At 32.9% G+C, this 21,491-nt stretch overlaps 1 protein-coding gene across 2 annotated transcripts in view; it reads left to right on the forward strand.

The window, feature by feature from the left end:
• LOC106878292 (sodium/potassium-transporting ATPase subunit beta-1-interacting protein 2) overlaps positions 1 to 21,491 on the forward strand; it is a 207,879-nt gene that overhangs the window by 74,482 nt on the left and 111,906 nt on the right. The window lies entirely within an intron of this gene.

The raw sequence follows: 21,491 nt of genomic DNA on the forward strand, positions 1-21,491 counted from the left end.
AAAATTAGTTTGTTGTTAGTTAATATACACAATATATTGATTAGACAGACCTTTCAAAACCTTGGGGTCTATAAGAAAAATTTCATTTAAATAACAAATCTTTGATAGTGAAAAGGTTGGGATCCATAGCACTACAATGAGATACCCCTCTCCAGCATATAATCTTTCAGAATAAAACTGTTAAATTTTAATAATTAAAACTTATGAGACATTTTTTAGCTCCAGGTCAGTTCTGATCAAGCAGTTCTACAATCGAATGTTTTTTCCATGAACTCTTGCCTTATTTTCAGGCAATTTCAGGAAACTGCATCAGCTTGTTATGGAAAGTTGGTTATCATTTCTGGAAGCCCAAGTGACTGCTTAGAGGCTCTTTATTTTAATATTTCCTTTTACTTGTTCACTGTTCCTTTTAGTTTAAAACTTTTAATCTACTCTAGTCAGAGATGTAATTGATCCATCTACTTATCTTTCTTCATATATTATTTGCTTCATGTACTGGCATGTCTCTTTTTTTCTTATGACATCCTAAAGTACAAAACAATGTTAATGTCTTAATCCTATTATTTCAATTGGTTGAATGAAAAAACAAAAAATAAACCTAAAAATAAATTGCTGGCTTAAGAGATAATTTTTAACACATTCTTAGGATTTTCACTAAGCTGCTTTATAAACTTAAAGCTTATTGAAATAATATAAATAGTTGAGCTGAAGAAAGAGATTGACCATGAAAATATTTATCTTGGGAATGAATTTGAGTTTATGTAATTTGGTCAAATGTTTTCTGTCTCTTTTAATCAAACATATCTTTTAATGAAATCCCCCATTTCTTTTAATCAAACTCCAGTCATTTTAATCAGGCTACCCTGTTTCTTTTAAAATCATACTATCTTATTTTTAATCAAGCCTCAACTATTTCTCTTGCATTTTAGGGAAAGATAAATTTGTTATTTATATATTTCATAGAGGAAGTATGTTTGTATATTATTGTATACTATTTCGATTGATTATACTCTAATGAATTTGTGGCTTTGTTAATGTACCATATTTTAATGTGTATAAAGAACCCTTTTTTGTCAAAAATTAAGTAAAAAATATGGGAGTTTCTTTTACATGGATAGTATTATAATCCCTTACAAAACCTTTTTTCCAAATTTTAAGCCTCCAAAATTTGGGGGTTCCTTATACACGAGGGTTCCTTATATATGTTAAAATGCAGTATATCCATCAACTGGGATTGGAACAGTTTTGCTGATGCCCTTCCATATATTTGTTTTGTAACAGTGTCACTACAAATGTTTCTGATTCTCTGATACAAAACTTGATTATAAAGTGTTCATATTTCAAGCTAAGCTGTGATAAATTTGTTAGTGCTTTTCATTAGGTTATATTCCAAAACATCAGCTTAATAATGAAAGTTATTAGATCTTTTCCAATTGATTACTTCTGAAATTAATGAAAATAAATAGGCTATGTATTTCATTTGAAATGTAGTAACAAAAAGGTGACAGTGTAATTATAGAAGGTTGTTGAACTAACAGCTCTACTATAAGCAGTGGTACTTAGCAATGAACTCAGCAGTGAAATACCTAGAATAATTTGGATTACAAACAAAGTCATTAGGTTGTAGAATGACTCTTTCATTCATAAATGTGAAATATTTGAGCATTGGAGAAACTTTACAGCGTAGTACTGTTATGCTACACTACTTATGTAGGAAAACAGTCAAATACTTGTATAAATGATAGTCATAGTTAGACATACCATCAACTATAAACATCCTGCTTATTGTTTAGCCCTAGGTCTTAACTAGTATTTTGGTTATAAATAATATATGAATGGTTGTTTTCTAACAAACAGGGTTGTTAGGTTAACTAAGAAAACTTTGTGTAATGTAGCTTGAGAAACCATCTAGGCAGTGACATATTTCTTAAAGTTAAACTCTTAGAATTTCAATATCATCATTTTTGCATCTGCCTTCTTCATATTGTCCTGGGTTGTGAGGGACTTCTTGAGGTAATAATCTACAGCTGGATACCCTTCCCTTGTTTTCTATGTGAAGTATTCCACTGGTCTTTGCACATTAAACTGCCAAGCTACAAAACACATTATGTGAGACATAGACATCACTGGTCCTCAAAATGTTGTCAGCCTACAAATGTTACTTTCTTCAGACTTTGTCTGGTACCTATTTAACCATTTGAAGTAAAATATCTATCTGTGGTATTTGTTATTAAAAATTTTGACTTTCATAATCCACCCTACAGTGTCCATGAGCTATGCCTAAATTATCAACTCCTAACATCCATGGTACTTTTATGATTAATTGCTGCAGAATAATCAGCTCTTTAGCTTCCTGTTTGCTTTCACTGTAGCCTGGAGTCTTATTTCTTCTAAGGATAATACTAATTTCAGACAATGCTTTTGTTTCCCTGAAAACAACTCACAGTATCAGTATGATTTCTTTACCTTAAAATCATATTGCTGTTAAATGGAATATATTCAGGCTCACGTAAAGCTTTGTAAGTGTAGCTTAATAGTCTTTTGCATAATTTCTATTTTGTCAGCACAACTGATCTTGAATGGCAAACTTTTCCTCACCCATTTTAATGGACCCAGCTGGCCCTTCGGTGCCTATTGCAGAGCTGCATTCTGTTGCAAGTATTTATAATGTCACCAGTATGAGAATAACTTCCTTCTCACCTTTCTTCCATCTTGGAAGCCCTTTTTTGAGAAAGAGCTATATCCATAATCATAAAAACAAGGCTAAACAAAATAAGTACCAGGCATGCATCCTTTCACTGAAAGTGTTAGCTTTATGCTAAAATCACATATGTACTTTATTTACGAAAGGCCACTACTTAGCCTTATCCTGTGCCACTCTACATACTGTGCTCCAGTGTGTTCTTCCCTTCATATTGACCATATTTATAGATTAGTGGTTGTAGCAGAAACCGTCTTTACCAAGAAACTCTCTGCCTCATTGGTGGCAGACTAATGATTCATTGATTTTGGAGATTGAGAAGCCAGCAGCATTCTAATAACCTAACTATATATAACTATTTTCAGAAACTTCATGTTTAACAGCAAAAAGAAAAAGCAATCATTGATATATTCTGGAAATTGTTGTTAATCTTTAAGTTCGTCTTGGTTGAGCAGATTTAAGATCAAATGCATTCTATCTCTTAAGGACACATACAACTACCTTATCCATGTCTCCCTTTTTCATAAAAATAAAGGATGACTTGAAGAGGAGTTGGTTGCTATTTCTAGTAGTTCAGGTGGCCATGTAAAGGATTCTTCAGCTTACTACTACTGATGATGATGATGATGATGATGATGTTTCATGAAAAGTTGGAGAGATTGTAATATAATTAATTACAGAAATGTAAAATAGATAAGCACTCTTAGGAATTAGCATACAATGTAAATTGTCGATGGTTTATCAGAAAATGTACTGTTACTTTCAGTCACAATAATTAGGTTAGAACTATTGTTTGTGCTCATGCGCGTGTGTGTGGGTGTGTGTGCATGCAAATGATGAAATGAGCAAGCATGCATGTTTCTGTGTGTATATGTGAAAGAATGAGGTAGAGAATAATGATTGTATATTGCTTTCTCCATGATATAATCAAAGGCCAGCGGTGGAGTGAATAACATTAGCTAAAATCTAAACTGAATGGACAAAGTTTTGTAACCTTCTACCATTCCTGTTGAAAACAACAGGGTCTATTTCTCTCCATGTAAAAGATATATATCTAAATAATATACTGTTACACTGAAGTGAGATATTGACTGTAAAATTTGGGGAATCTTAGCAGAAATAATAATTTGAATGTCACTGAGAAGATGGACAATGTTAATTTATCAGAAGAACTCTACTTGTTTTTGTTTCTTTGTTTTATTGCTTGTTCAGAGGAGGAGGTACAGTAAATACTCTAGACATTATGCAGGCCTTCCAAGACTGGTATGATTGAAACAGTTGATCAATCTTAAGTATTCCAGCTTGAACATTTTAAAGTCAGCATCTGCAGAGACAGTGAGAGCAAAGCAGTTCCAGGAGATAGATGTTCTTGAAACAAAGTATCATTTCACCTACGGAAGAAGAGCAGTGTTGGCCCTTCCAAACAGGAAAAGGCTTAACTCTTTTGTTACCATTATTTCTGTTGAGATGCTCTGTGTTTCTTCCACTTAATTTTAAATATAACAAAGAATTTAGTAATTTAACTCAATTATCATTTAGCTAATGTTAGGAAGAAGGTTTGGTGGAAGATTTTAATTCAGAACTTTTGAAAATAAGACGTTTGTACTACAGAGCTAGAGGCAGTTTCAGCCAGGTTATTATCGAAAGAATTAAGGAGGTTATTTACTTCTGACTATTGGAAGTGGAAGTAAATATGAAGTTTTAGTCTTACAGAAAAGAGATTGAATAAAATGTTTAGCATTTAGATCTAAATTGGGTAAAACTTGTACATACAAGTCAGCTATGACCATTCGCTCATTTATTTTATTTCATTTTCTTTAGAGATATGTGACTTTATCTATCCTTCCTTATTTAAGACTGTAAGGTATAACTCAAAGGAGACATGGCTACTATTTTTAGCAGATCAAGCAACTGCTTAGAGACTCCTTTTACTCAAGATTAATTCACTAATAACAGAACACAGAATGCTGGTGGAGTAGTGTTATTTGTTTGTTGGTAAATGAAATATATTTTTGTGTGTGTGTGCGTGTGTGTAACTCTTGATTCTTGTGTGTGTAGCATCTGGTTGTCTAACCCCAGATATATAAGCAGTATTCCATTATGGTATAGATGTCTTGAAGTGGTTCAGCAACTATTCATAGTTGTTTTCTTTTTAGCTCACTTAAGCTAGGAAAATAAGTTATTGGCAGATGCTGATTTTGTCCTGCCTCTTTTAAACAGAATTCACTATTTTGAAAATTATTCTAACATTTTTTTTTCTCTTTTTGCTTACTGTGTCAAGTATATTAAGTTTTTATGCAGCAGGCATCCTTGGGTATTTTTTCCAATCATTCTCTTAAGTTATATATAACAATCTGTGTTAATTTGCCAAAAATGTTATATACTTCTCTCATAACAGTTTAGCAGTTTGACCATGCTTCACTGAGGAGGTCCAGTAAGACTGAAACATACCAGGAGTTATATTGCTAACGATCACTCATTTCCTCATTACATTCTTTAATGAAAATTTTGGTAGTCTCTCTCCTCTGCATTTTTTTTTCTTTTCACTAGAACAAGTTATTTAGCAAATGACTAAAAACAATTATTTAGCATTTATGCAGTAGTTCACTTTACTACAAAAGAAAGCAAGGTTACATAGCTTTTAGAAAGTAATACAAACAAATGATGCTGACTGGTTGAAAGGCGTTGTGAGTTCTTAATGTTACAGAAGACCAAAGGCAATGGAAATTAAAAATTTTTCTTACATTTTTTCATGTTGTTTTACAACAATTTCAACTGATAACTTTTGTGCTTCCTAATGATAACTCAGTTGTTAGTTATTTTCGGTGATATTTTTAACTGGAATTGAGCAAAGTAATGTGTCTTGTCTTGAGGCATAAAGCAATGCTTTTATAAAGTTTTTGACCTTGCAACATACAGCAAAAATCAACCCATGAGCTAATAATTATCAATTATATTTCAACTAAAGAAAAGATAAGGAAAATAAGAGAAAAAAACTGGATTAAATGAATAATGGCTAATTGAAGTAAATATAGTTTCAAGTCTTTTAATATTTAAAATTTCACCTATACTATTTTTATTTATCTAATCTTTAGTTTATATTGAGTGAAGTAGATAGTGATGGTATTATTTTCATTCTTACTCTTTAGCAAAACATGTATATCTGTCAAGATATATAAAAAAGGGATTTATTTCTTCTCTTTAATGATTTTTTTTTTTATGTTTGTCAATGAACCACTTAAAATAATTAGCTGTCGAAAAAGAAAATAAGGAAAATGTTTTAAAGACATTTAGATTATCGATTGTTCAATATACTTTGATAGAATTACTTTCAAATATTTAAATGTAAAGACATCAATCTTAGTAACAACACATAGCAAAGCCAAACATCGGGAACATTTCAAAAATTCTTTGATTGCATTCGTAATAGCATGGATTTACATACATAGATACATATATTGTGTGTGTGTGTGTGTGTGTGTGTGTGTGTATGGAGAGAGGAGGTTACACAGCTGCTGAATCACTGTTATTTAGTTTCTCACTTGATATGATCCATCAGATGACAACATCAATTTGTTGAGGAAGAATCTCGGTAGTAATAGTGAATCATTAGCTTCATAGAAAAAAGAAAATTTACATGTAATGAGCGCTCTTTCTCCCACATTTGTCATGTCTTGTTGCAGGCAATCACTTTAGTGCCAATGGCTTGATAAAATAAACCTACTTCCTAGTCTGGTGGTAGGAAAGGCATCCAGCCACAATAAAAGAAAAAAATGTAATGAAAATTCATGACAGACAACAGACTGATGGTTGTCTCTGTTTCTGTGTGGCAAATAAACTGTACTGAGTGGTGAAGCATTGTGGGATCTGTCCAACCTATACCACCATGAAAAATGGATGCAAAATGATGGAAGTGATATTAAGTTCTACAAGATTCTGCAAGTACATATTGAATATTATAGTGTTTATCAGACACAAAATGTGTCTTACCACATTGATCAAACCACGTGTGTATATATTTCCACACACTAACATGCACATATATCTGTATATGTTTATGCAAATATAAAATGTAGATTCATGTAGTTGTGTTTAGGATAAATCTGTGGCCAGGGTTCAAACCTCTTCTTACTGTTATAGAAGTATAGATACAAAATTTAAGTAAAATTGAAAAGTTCAGTAAAAAATTCAGAACTGAACTATGGAATCACTTTACTTATCTCTCTCTCCCCCTCTCTGTTGCACTTGGATATCCTATACATTTATCTATCTGTCTGTACAGTTTATATCTTGCATCTTTGTTGCTTGTGTGATTTCTGGGTGAGAATTTAAATTCATGCATCATAACCTTTAAAGAAATTAACACAAAAGCTATGAGCACAGGAAACCATTTTTATTCAGAAAAACTTTTAATGGATTCTGATTGAAAACAAATTAGTAATAACATTAGTGGATTGAGTCTATAAAACTGAAGAATTTGAATTCTCAGTGTAATTTACCTACTTACTGTCATGATTATTTTGAATTAGAGCTAAGCTTTGTTTCATCTTTAATATGTGTGAAAGTATGGGTGAATGCACATAAATGTACATTGTGAATGGCTGAAAGATTTTGACCATTTTGCAGTATTCTATTCAGTTTTCATCCACTTTACTGAAAAGACAAGGTGGGTCTTGCTGCAATTTTGCACTTGTAGGTTTTGTTGAGTTTAGAAATATCTGAAAGGCTAAGACTAATAGATTTTATTAAACCTATTCAATGTCTTTGAAGGATTTGGTACTAATGTTTTTGCTCTATATTGTTCATGGTCTTAAAAGGCTTGAAGGTAATAAATTTATTAAAATCTGGACTGAAAATGAGCTACAGCAAACTTTATCAATAGTAGCTGCTATTTGTAATCCATTGAGATATATTGCCCTGAATGTAGTTTTAGGCAGTGTCATAAGTTTCATAGTTGTAATATGCAGTCTCAACAGTTGTAATAAATCTTTAAATAATCCACAGGTATTCATACAGTTAAATGAAATTCATTTCACAGTCTAATGAAATACTGGCTAGTTACATATTCTGTTGTTGCTTAATTGCTGATCAGGTAAGATGCATGATCAGGGGCATTTCAGCCATAAATCTCCTGCCTTTGTAGTGTAAGATTACCTTATTGTCAATTGTTATCTGAGGTGGATTTGGTTGTTTTACTTGCAATTGGGCAACCACTTACAAGCGTCTTAAAACAGAAGAGAGACAAATCTTCTCTTGGATGTAACAGCAAGTTGCTTTTCCCACGGGATTTATTGAGTTTGTCATTTGCAAGCCATGAATTCACTTGTCATTCTTATAGTGCAGCAGCTGGTGTCCATTGCAGTGAATGTTGCCCCCAGAACCAAGTTAAATTTAGTCATTGGGAGTAAAGTATCTTGCCCACAGAACAATACAAAAATTGCTACAGAATAAAAACCGATTGCTTAGTTGGTCATTCAGTACTGTATCAGATGAATTATTCATATTCTTTAAGTCTGAGATTTTATGAAGAAGTTCATGTATTGTTATGGCATTTCATGTGATGAACACATCACTTAAATCTAATGATAATTAGCTTGTTAATTTATTTTAAAAATATTTTATATTTTATGATTTTTTTCCTTTTTTTTTGTAGCAGTATAAAAGCTCCCTGCGTGAAGAGAACATCTGTCAAAAATATCTACTTAAGAGCTTCAATTATAATATTTTTATAAAAATAGCCAGTAATTGTAAAATTTTGTTTTAATTTCTTCCACTAATTTATAAATTAAAACAAATTTAAGTAATTTAATTTCAAAATGACCAATTTTATTTGTTTTTTTATTCATCTAATTTTAATTAAATTTTTTAGTTCACCATAGAAATATTACAAAATTAAATATCTAAAAAAATTATTTTGCTTTATTTTTTCCTTTTATATTTTACCTTTATTTAAATAACAATGACTACAGAAGTTTTTTTAAATTGCTTTCAATAGTTGTAAAACACTATATTCTTAAGGCTGCTTTTTTTGTTTTGTACTATTAAACAGTGTTTGAATTATAAATAGGTCGCATGAGTTTATTCAATTAATGAACAAACTTTAGTACAATACTTAATTAACATGTTCATTTCAATTTTCTTTTTTTGTGAATTGATAAAAAGTTCTTATTTTGAATGAAATTACTGTCAAAGATTCTTAAAATATTTCTGTTCCATATCAAATTTCTGATGTTAGTCCAAGAACTTATCTTAAGTTATTCATTATTCCAAGTTTTTTTTTTTCCTTACTCTAAAGGGACCCTGCCAGAGTTTGTATTGCCTTTCATTGTTCCAAGGTCATAAAAACATTAAATTTATAGTTGCTAAAGATAGTAGATATTTTTCACAGTCAATGGATTTTCATACTTCAATAGAATTTTTTAAAACTCTGTTTTTACTCTATGAAGCCTAACGAGGATTAAAGGAATTAAAATCATTTTCAAGAATATGACCTGGAAATCAAGAGACCTAGTCTTCAGTGATAATTCTGATATTCTTGTAATTATCAAAAGTTCTAAGATTAGCTGTTTTCATCATCATCATCATTTAACGTCCGCTTTCCATGCTAGCATGGGTTGGACGATTTGACTGGGGACTGGTGAACCGGATGGCTACACCAGATTCCAATCTGATCTGGCAGAGTTTCTACAGCTGGATGCCCTTCCTAATGCCAACCACTCCAAGAGTGTGGTAGGTGCTTTTTACGTGCCACTGGCACAAGGGCCAGCCCAATGGTACTGGCAACGGCCACGCTCTTACCTACATACTCTCGTCCGCATCCCTTTTATACTCGTCAACTCATGACTCATTGGTCATCACCCTTCAATCCTACCTCATTCTTTTTGACAGCTGTACACTGTTTCCTCTTCATCTCATGCTCTTCATACAATCTTGCTATCTCCTCACCCACTTCTACTTGCCCTATACTTTGTGCTGCTACCTGGGCCCCTCATATCTGATATTTATATCTTCGTAGCTCCTACTACTCTTTCCCCACTCCCTACTAAATATGAGTAACCTTGCAGCCCTTATTCAGTAACTTGTTCTTTCCACCCCCTTCTCTCATACTTTAACCCTTAATCTCCTAGCATAAAGTGGACTACCCCTTCTCTCTGGGTTCTTTGTCTTGCAAGTTTCATGACAACCTAAATAGTGCAGTTGGAATTTTAAAAAAACAAAAAAACTACTCACTGTTGTCATTAGGAATGGCATGAAGTTGTAGAAACCATGCCAAAGTATATATTGGAGCATGATGCAATCCCTGGATCCAACAGATCCTGTCAAACCATCCAATCCATGCCAGCATGAAACAAGGACATTAAAAGCTGATGGTGATTTTTGATTGTTGAGTAAAAGCAAAATTAAAAGTAATTTAGGTTTTATTTTTCTTTCATCTTAATTACTGTAATCTTCAAGTTATATACTAGAAGTTATTTTATAAATGTTGCTGTGTGGAGATATTCATTTTCTTTTACAATGTTTGAAAAATTCAAGTTCTATTAAAGTTTTAAAATCACTTCAAAGAAGATTCAAATTTTTATTTTTGAGGTCGCAATACTACTTCATAGATATAGAAAATTGATCGAGAAGATAAAACCAATGAATAGTAACTCTTTTTTCCTTTGGGAACAATTCAGGCAAAGAATATCAAAATTTTGGATAAAGCATTTCATTGTGAACTTCCTTTATTCACTTTGTATATCTGATTTCTTCACTCAACACAATGACCAATTCTAGCAATGTTGCCTACAGTTTTTGATACAATTGTGAAATGTTATCTTATATTCTAGTGGTTTTGCAATTTAGCTAAAAAAATTTTCTTGTTAAAAAGTAGGAAGTAAAAATTCCATAAATGAATTTGAAACTGAAGAATGGTGTAAATTCAAACAAAGAAAGTAGTTATGAATCAATAATACCAATAACTTGGTTTGAAATAGAGCTGCCATAACTGTACTATATATGACGTATACATGATGGATATTGAGAATGAGTGGGAACAGTGTTGCAAGATGATATCTGTTGGATTAGAGAATGACAAAAATAACTGGCAAATTAATGCTTAAAAGTAGCAATTTTTTTATATCTAAATTTATGAAAGATATAGACAGACGTCTTGGTCCTAGGGAAAACTTACTAAACAACCATGTGATCATGGTTTTAAAAAAAACTGTTTTAATTTTTTTTATTGTGCTTTTCAATAATGGATATTACTCTTTCTTCAGTTTGTCTAATTGAAAACAGTAAAAAGTATTAATTCTGATACATATATTATATCTGAATGGTTTAGTGATAAGAGAGACCCAGCTGTAAAGATACTTACTCCAACAATATTGATGATGTCAAGATAATGAAGGAGCCTCTAAGAGATTAGTTGCTCTGTTAGAAATAGTAGCCTGATGGAAATCAAACCACACCTTATTGCCTCAGAAGGACAAGTTAAATGTTGTGGTCTGAGGTGGAGGGAAAAAGTCTCATTGAGGTTATCAGATCCTCAATGAGACTCCAGTGTTCTCTCAACCTCATGCTTTTTACTACTTATTTGCCAACCACTTGACAGTGTATTTGATGCATCTTATCAAGGCACATATGAGGTTGAGTTGTACCTCAAATGACAAGAGTATGCACTAAGTCCACATTGTTTTCAGTTGTTCAGGGTAACATTGACTGACTTACAAATTGAACAGAAAGGTCAATTGCGGAAAATGAACTAGACGAGAAAGAGGAGTATGAAGGAGGAAACTGTGAGAAAGAATGGAGAAATGAGTCAGTACTAAAAGGAGTAATGGAAGAAACAGTGATGTCAGTGTAATGAAAAAGAGAGAGCCACATTATAATGGTAGAGAGTAATAGAGAGAGAGAGAGAGAGAGAGAGAGAGAGAGAGAGATGGATAATCATAAGAATGGCCAATGGTAAGAAAGTGTGATGGATGTCAATGAGTTACTTGGGAAAAGGAGGAATGGTGGCTGTAGCAGTACAAAGGGTAGCGTTAGTTGGTAAGAGAAAAATGCTATCAATAGACAATAGTAAGAATGATAGATGTCAATAAGGAGTGATCTGAGGAATGGGAGTGATGGCTAGCAGTACAGGAGGATAAATAGAAAAGTGAATTGGATACCACTCTCACATGTAATGTGTACAAGTATGTGTGTTTTTACTGATGTATATTGACAAAGATTATAAAACATCAATCATTGAGAAACTGAAAAATGAGTGCTCTCTGAATTACCCTCTTATGATAGTTGATCTGGTCTAAGTTACACACACACACACACACACACACACACACACACACACACACACACACACACACACACACACACACACACACACTTATCACTACTGGTGCTAGAAATGTGAAGAACTAGTGATTGGCTCATTGGAAGCCTGGAACCATTGACACTATTTCTCTCCAATTGTTACATAAAATAAACCAACAGCAACTTTTGAAATGAGTTGTCTTGACCATGAACACAATGCTGCACTGCTAACAGGTCACCAGCTAACATTCCTTTCATTGTTGCTCTACTATTATATCAACTTTTGCAGCTGCAACTCTGAAATGAAGGCAAAATGCTGAAAAGAAAAGAAAAATTGTAGAAATGGCATATTCAAAATCAGTCAAAAGTTATGTTTTTTACTGCAAATTCTTGGATATCAAATTATGTTTTGTTGCCTGGTTCTCAGTTTTCAATGAACAGTCCATTATTGTACAAAATTTGTTACATGAAATATTTCTGTCCAGCTGTATAAATACTTAAGAATTTTCAATGTCTGGCTTTATAATCTAGAAAATTGAATTTATTTTTCTCTATTACATTTTAACTCTTTTTGATGAATCTTTGTTTACAGTAACAGAATCATTTATTTATTACTCTTATTATATGGGAGGGTGATAAGTGGAGTGAAAGGAATGCTAGTGCTGAATTATCAGATTTTGTTTTGTCACTCATTTCTACATTCTAAATTAAAATACTTCAGCCATTAACTTAACCTTTTAGTCCTATGTTTTTCCACAAGATTCATTCATGAAAATAAATCCTAGGCCTATAATCGACTAACCTCTTTCCTGCAAATTTATAGTTTCATGGACTGGCTCCTGTGCAGGTGACACGTAATACACCATTTCGAGCATGGCCTTTGCCAGTAAGACGTCCAAACGAGATCGTTGCCAGTGCCGATGGACTGGCTCCTGTGCAGGTGGCATGTAAAATACACCATTTCGAGCATGGCCATTGCCAGTACCCGCCTGACTGGCGCTCGTGCCGGTGGCACGTAAAAGCACCCACTACACTCTCGGAGTGGTTGGCGTTAGGAAGGGCATCCAGCTGTAGAAACTCTGCCAAATCAGATTGGAGCCTGGTGTCACCTCCTGGTCCACCAATCCTCAGTCAAATCGTCCAACCCATGCTAGCATGGAAAGCGGACGTTAAACGACGATGATGATGATGATGATCCTTAAGTGAGAAACAATCACCATTATGATCATTACCAAAAGGTGATAACTGGTAAACACGATAGTGCCAGACTAAATTTTTTAAAGAATCTAGTTCTACTTCTTAGCAATCTGTTCAAATTCTTTTAAGATCAATGTAGATTTGCCTCACTCTTAGCTCAATAAAATATATACCGATTATAAAATTGTTTGATTCAGTCAACTGTAATCTTCCTTCACAAATCTGAGATATTTATTATTCTGATAAGTGCAGTGATTATTGTTATTTCAAAACAATATTTTGCACTATTTACAAAGCTTTAAATTCTGAGTTCAAACTTCACCAAGGACTTCTCAACCATTCAGTAACTAAGTCAAGTACTAGGTTTGGTCTATATAATTATGTTCATCCCCCAAATTTAGAATCTTATTGCTTTGGGAAGAATTATTTTAATACGAGATGAAATGTAACAGAGTTGATGCAATAACTAAAAGTATAGTACTGGAATTCTATCTACTCTACGCCTTTCTTATAAGTTTGTGTACTTTTGCCATAATTTGAAATTGTTAGTATTGTTATTATATTTCAAATCTCATCCTTTCAAGGTCAATAAAATAAAATAAAGTACTGGTCAAGTATTGTAGTCAAAGGTGTCAACAGCTGTCCTCCTTAGATAGTGATTTTCCACCTCTTTTTAGGTGGATATTTTTTTAATATTGTATTTAAACTTTTAATATTTTTTATCATGTATTGTCTTTCACCTGTTTATATATGTGCATTGCTTATATAAGGCACAGGCATGACTGTAGTTGAGAAGCTTGCTTCCAGTTTCAGTCCCTCTGTGTGACACTTTGAGTTAGTGTCTTCTAATAGAGCACCAGGCTGACCAAAACTTTGCAAGTAAATTTGTTAAATGGTAAATAAAAGAAGCTTGTGTGTGTTTAACATTGCATGATTGTTGTAAACAAGTGTTACTGTCTCACAAGAAGTTTTCTTTTCCAATGTTCCGTGAAAACCTGACCAGCCATAGGGAAATATTACCTTACTTGGAAACAGGTGAGAGTTGGTTACAGAAAGAGCATCTAGCTGTGGAAAAAATGCCTCAACAAATTTCTTCATGCCCATTTGAGCTTGGAAAAGTGGACATTAACACAATGTTGATGATGATTGCCTCATGTTTTGTAACACTTTTGTATGACCTGCTTTGTATTATAAAGCAAGCTCTTGTGGTTAATAAAGAAACCATTCTTCTCTAAATGATGGCAGCCAATATAATAAAGCAATGATGAGATCCCAAAGGAATCAACTCTGCCTTTCATCTCTCTTTGGTTGATAAAATATGTATCCTCAATATATTGGGATTTATTCAATGGGTTATACAGCTCCTCCTCTTAAAATTTGCTCTGAGGTATGCAAATGTGAAAAACCTTATGTTAAGACTACGAATTGCTAGATCACTATGCAAGATGTTTTACAAGGATTAATTGCAGCTTTACATTCTGTATTCAAATCCCACTGGTTGACTTGGCCTTTCATTCATTCTGTATTGATAAAATATCTACCAGTTAAGTACTGAGATTGATTGAATTGACTATATACTCTCCACCAACATCACATTTGTGTAACCTAGTATTTATGTTAGAAATTATTATATGGTCTCAGTTTTTCATACTTGTGCAATGAATTATCATGCCTATATCCTTAATTATCTTTCAGCAAAAGTTACTATATCAGTCAGTATAAAATTGAAAGAGAAGGATAGTTTTTTTTAATGTTCTTTCTTTCAGTTTGAGTGTTGAGATATATAAAATATGACGAAGCATTTTCTCAAACACTATGATTCTATCATTAATAAATTGTCCTTGTAATATTTGGTTTCAGAGTTCAAATATCCTAAAATTGACTATAAACCTTCCTATTCTGTGTCTGTATCCCTACCCCTGGATTAGTTCTACCCCTGCTCTCCCTACTAAAAAGATTGCCATATCCATGACCCGACAAAATTGACTTGCATCTCTTCTTCCAAATTGACTCTATCTCTGCCCCTACTCCAACAACTGACTAAATCCCACCCACAAATCGTGTGACTTTTATGCCTGTTATTGTTATTTGGTATGAATGTAAATCCTTTACTTTGTGAATTCAGTTTCCATAAAGGTTGCCTATTTTAATTACCCTGGAATTTATACAGTACTACTCATATTAGGGTTATTTGAATAATATTACTTCTCCTCTAAAATGTGTGACCCTTTGGGCATTACCAGATATTGTTATCATTATTTTTCTTATTGTTAAGATTAGAAAAATCTTTCCCTTTGATTAAATGTTTTGCACTGCTTTTGAGACCATCCTGTTTGCTGTTTTTTTTTTTTTGTTTTTTTTTTTTAGTGGTATATTGTCTGCATTATGTACTTAAGACAGTAGGATGGCAAATTCAATGAGATTTGGCTGCTGCTTTTACTAAGTCTAGTAAACACAGATCAGTCATAGGCAAACTATGGCCTTTGTGACTTTCTGAATGACATACCTAAAGAAAAATTTTAAGTATTGTTGCCTGCCTTGTAATGAGCCATGTCTCATGCAGCCCACATCTTGTAAAAGGCTGTCTGTGTCTGGTGTAGATGCTTTCTCATTAGCTCATAGTTTTTTTGTTCACTTTTAATATAAAAGGGATATTGAGTAGTGGTTTGTTTTATTTATATATTTACTTTTGTTGCCTTGTTCTGATTTAAAATCCTTCCTCTGTGTGTGTGTGTGTGTGTGTGTGCATGTTAGCAGCATGTTATTGTGGAATCTGCACTAGTGAGGTTATATCCTTGGTATGAGTAAAGATCCTCTTAATTTTAATGTATGTTGTCTCCTTGTTGCAGGTGTTACATGGTAGAATTGGTAGAATATTAAACAAAATACCTTGTATTTTGTTCTATCCATTAATGTTCATCATATTCCACCAGAGTAAACATTACCTTTCAACTTTTCACAGTCAATAAAATAAGACCCTAGTATTGGGGTTGATTTCATCAACCCCCTTCCTTTCCATAGTATTTGTGACATGTCTGTATTAAAAACTTATATAGTATGTTTTGTTGGTATTAGAGGTGGTTGTTTTTATTTTGTAGTAGGTTAAAGGAAGACATGAAGGACCTATGATCTTTTCTGGTCCTTCAAGACTAGTGATAGAATAAGACACAATTATCTTCAGAACAGTCCTAATTCAAGTGTTTGCAACACTTCAGACTCCTAAAAGTACCAAGAACCATGTGATAATCTTTAACTGAGCCACAAATTAAGTCCACCCCCTAAGAACAACTTGAATACTTTCAAGGAATATAATGAAATGTGATAACCCATATTTATTGAAACGTGATTATAAATCAAGCAATAGCCATTAACTACAATTGTTCAAGTGCATAATTAGGTGTAAAGACAAGACTATCATTACAAAGGAGAAAGTAATATTATTATTATAGATAAAATTACTTGTTGAAACAATTATCTGATATCAGAAAATGCAGTCAAAACCACTTATACCTTTTCCTTTTTTTTTTTTTCAAAGCAGAAATGTGATACAATTTGTAATCAGTAAATGCCAGGTGAATATTTAATAAATGCTGCACATAAATCTGGGGCAGTTCTACTGGGAGGGGAAAATATATCACACGACAACAATTTTTATTGACTTGCAAAATTGTAATAGCAATGAACTGAAATGATTTACTCTTGCACTGAGCTCAAATCCTACTGAGGTTCAATTTTTATCTTTCATTTTCGGGGCTGATGAAATAAGTACTTGTCAATATAATTGATCATTCTTCTCTCACTAAATTTCTAACCTTAATGATCTCACTAGTCTCTAGTCATTAACAAGAAAAAAAAAAAAAAAAAAAAAAAAAAATCTGGTGTGAATTATTAATTGCTACATAAATAATTGTTTCATATCTCAATGGGATTATTCAGAATTTTAGGCACCATTGTGCCTGAAGAAGGATAATCCGGAAATATTTCTTTAGTTCCATCAGAAAATTTTACTTATTTCAATCATTGAAATGCAGCCATGCTGAGGTACTGCCTTGCAAGTTTTAGTTACACAAATCAACCCCATTACTTATTTTTAAGTCTTATTCTGTAAGTCTCTTTTGCTGAACTGCTAAATTATGGGCATGTGAACAAACCAACACCAGTTAATCAATGTAAGAAAAAGAAGACACACATGCACACACCACCACCACCACCATCATCATCATCATCATATAACTGCTTTTCCATACTTGCATAGGTCAAATGGCATTTGTTTCTACAGCTGGATGCTCTTCCTGTCACCAACTCTCATCTGTTTTCAAGCAAGGTAAAATTTTCCCATGACCTCACATGTTTTCACAGAATATTGGAAATGAATGACACTGCTTGTATGACAGTGGCACTCATTTACAAGTATCACACAATTGTCAAGGCAAGGAGATGCAAACACACATGCATGTCCCCTGACCCACTACCAACATACACACACTCACACACATTTTTTAGTTTCCACCTACCAAATCTACTTATAAGGCAGTGGTTAACTCAGGGCTATAGTAGATAACCTTGTGTTTGCCAGTGTGGCACACAATAGGACTGAACCTGAAACCACATGACTGAAGTGAGCTTCTTAACCACACAGCTAAGTCTGTGCCTGTGTAAAAGATCTGGTAGTCTTATACTGAGTGAGCTACAACTAAATACACAAATCATTTAATCATGACTTACCATGTTCTTAATTAAAATCTGCTGAAGTCAAATCTACCTCTCATCCTTCTAAGTTAATAAATAGCTAGCAAGTACTGGGGTTAATGTAATCAGTTATACTTCTATCACTATAATAAATTTTGATGTCTTGTTACTTCTTATGCAAAAATTAAATTATACACTGTCTTCTCTCTTCACTATATGTAGTTATGTGCCTTTCCAATCTCTGTTGGTATATCAAACTGCTCTGATTGATGATACTTAGATGAATGCATGATCAAGTTCAATACAGCTCCTTTTGATAAAGCTGTAGGTATTTTACTTCAAATGTTTTTTATTTGATACTTTCTATTACTACTGGAATGTCAATGTCTATAATAGTAAGAGGACAGGGGACTGGTAGAGTCTTCTACAGCACCAGATAAAAGGTTTTCTATTTCATTAGCTCTCTTTACATTTATATTTCAGATTCCACCGAGTTCAGTTCTACCTTTCATTATTCTGGTGTTGATAAAATAAAGAACCAGTGAAATGCTGTAGTCAATTTGACTAGATTCTCTCACAAAATTTTGTTTATTAGAAGTTATAATTAAAGGGCAACGAATTGACACAATCATTTGGGTGCTGGACTAAATTTAGTTTTAGTGCTGGACTAAAATTTAGTTTTGTTACTTTATATTCTGAGTTAAAATTCTGCTGAGGTTGAATTTTGTTATTCATATTTCAGAGTTCACTAAACTAAAAGACAGTAAAGTAATGGAGGTCAACATGAATTTCTGGCTTTGTGTCTGTATAATAAATCAATATTTAGTCATGTTTTTACATTCTGAGTTCAAATCCCATCAAAGCCATCTATGTTTCATCTTTTCCAGAGTGGATAAAATAAGTACCAGTCAAATTCTGAATGGAGTCAATCTAATTCGCTCCAACCTTCCTACCAAAAGTATTTAGCCTTGTATCTACATCAAAAATTATTATTAGTGATAAAAAGGTGGCTAGCTGCACTGGATGAAATACTTATTGGCATTTCCTCCAGCTTTTGACATTCTGAGCTCAAATTCTGCTGAGGTCAGCTTTGCTTTTCATCCTTTTGAGGTTGATACAATAAGTAGCAGTCAAGCACTGGGATCGATATAATTGACTTCCCCTCAAAAATTGCTGACCTTGTGTCAAAATTAGAAAGAATTATCTCTATTTTAAGTCTGAAGATATAAAAACATCAAATATATTCACTCATTTGGAGACAAACTATGTAAATTTCTTGCTTGTAAAAACAAGCAATTTTTAGAACATTTGTTTTTCCTATGTTGGGGCATAAGCATATTTAATGCCAGGAAGTAAGTACAAAAAGCATCTTGGCTAAGGACACAGGTGTAATTATCTCTGGCAAAGACAACTTCTATGACACCATGCCAACTCATTCAACCATCCCAAGCTGATTACAAATATCAATAACCATAATAAAACAGCAATAGTAAATACTAATAATTAACAATATTTTGGTTCTTATGCAGATAATTAAAAGTTTGGTTTAGATAGTTGGCTATATAGGAAGATATGAAGCTGAGATAGTCTGTATCTAATTAATTATGGTAGATCCATTCCAAACTCAACATTTTTCGTTTTCTGTTCTGCTTTTTTCAGTTTAATGGCTCTTAAAGGGAAAGAAATTTCCTTCTAAATTATATATATAAAATCTAAGATATACTAGAATATAAATTAGAGGCTTTGATGATACTTTCTAACAAAACATTAATGTATTAAGAAATACTTCAAGTTTTCAATAATGATATCTAAGTATATGCATGTGTCAGTTATTAACAAAATAATTGTCTATTTAAAATTTGAACATTTGAAGCTTTAAGATAATGACTAACTTCTTTGTTAAAACTGTAATAAAAAAATTGCAATGTTGTAATGATATTGTTTTTCTTATATAAGCACAAAAATGAGAATCTTTTTTCACTTGGAAGTGGTACCATTCATGCCATTCCCAAGGTTATTAACAATGTATTAATGCAGTGGATGGGGTTTGACTGGAGAACAAAGCAATACCATTGATTTGGTTTGACAAGTATTTATCACTGCATGTAGCTCACTTGTCTTTGTAATAGTAGTATTGTTGTCATAGTAATTGCAACTCTGATTGCTTTCTTATGTACATCAATTATTAAAGGGCAAGAATATTAATTGGCATAAATCTCAGATTAAGACTGGAACTTGTTTTATTGACCAAGGTAGAATGGTCAACAAAGCTAATGTAAAAGTATTTGAACTTGGAACAGAGAAAGAGAAAAATATTTAAAACAATTGATGATGATTTGTATGTATGGAGTCTGGTATTGTAATGAGAAATGGTTTCTGATTTAGACTCTATGCCAGCAATTTTCAGGAGTGGGGTGGGAGTGAAGGGGTTGGCTGATTTCATCAACTCCAGTATTTGACTGGTACTTAATTTTATGGATCACAAAAGGCTGAAAAGCAAAGGTGACTTTGACAGTATTTGAACCCAGAGTGCAAAATGCAAGAAAAATACAGTATGACATTTTGTCCAATGTTGTAATGATTTTTTTTCATGTCAACTTGCTGCCTTTATTATATTAATAATAATGGTTTCAAATTTTGCCACAGGGTCAGCTATTTTAGGGGAGGGGATGAGTCGATTACATCAACTCCAGTGTTGAACTGGTACTTCATTTATTGACCCTGAAAAGATGAAAAGTAAAGTCAACCTCAGTGGAATTTGAACTCAGAATATAGCGATGGGCAAAACACTGCTAAGCATTTTGTCCGGCATGCTGACGACTCTGCCAGCTTGCCACCTTAATAATAATAATAATAATAATAATAATAATGATCCTTTCTACTATAGGCACAAGGCCTGAAATTTGTGGGGAGGAGGCTAGTCAATTAAATCACTCTCAGTGCTCAACTGGTGCTTATTTTACTGACTTCAAAAGGATGAAAGGCGAAGTCAACCTCTGCAGAGTTTGAACTCAGAATGTAGAGGTAGACAACCAGTGTGCTAACAGTTTGGCCAGCTCGTCACCTTTTTTATTAATAGTAGTAATAATGAAATGCTGATTTTTTTAATTATTATTATTATTTGCAACATGGGAAACTATAATTATCAATTTTTTTCACATCTGGAACATAGTCACAAAATTATAATAAAGGGTTATAGTTGATTGTTCAACTCTAGTGTTTACTAGGAGATTTTTTTTTTCAACCTAAAAGAATGTAAGGCAAAGGTGACCCCTAGAATGATTTAAACTTAGAATCTGTAGAAACTTGGATTACATACTGCAAAACTTTAAATCTGATGTTCTAACATTCTGTTACCTTTTTGATATTAATTACTTTTCACTTTCATACAAGACTATAAATTTGAATTGACTCTTGTAAAAATTTTATTGAAGCAGAAGCAAAATTGCCTCTAGTAAAGTTTTGAGCTTCAGAACATGTGAGTGAAAATTATCCTCATTTTTAACATCCACTTTTTCATGCTTGTATGGGTTGGACAAATGTTTATTGAATTGAAGCAGATTTTCTACACTCAGATGCCCTTCCTGTCACCAACCCTCATCTGTTT

This window comes from Octopus bimaculoides, chromosome 3, assembly GCF_046866305.1.
Source record: "Octopus bimaculoides isolate indiv1 chromosome 3, ASM4686630v1, whole genome shotgun sequence".
In the NCBI taxonomy this organism is placed as follows: domain Eukaryota; kingdom Metazoa; phylum Mollusca; class Cephalopoda; order Octopoda; family Octopodidae; genus Octopus; species Octopus bimaculoides.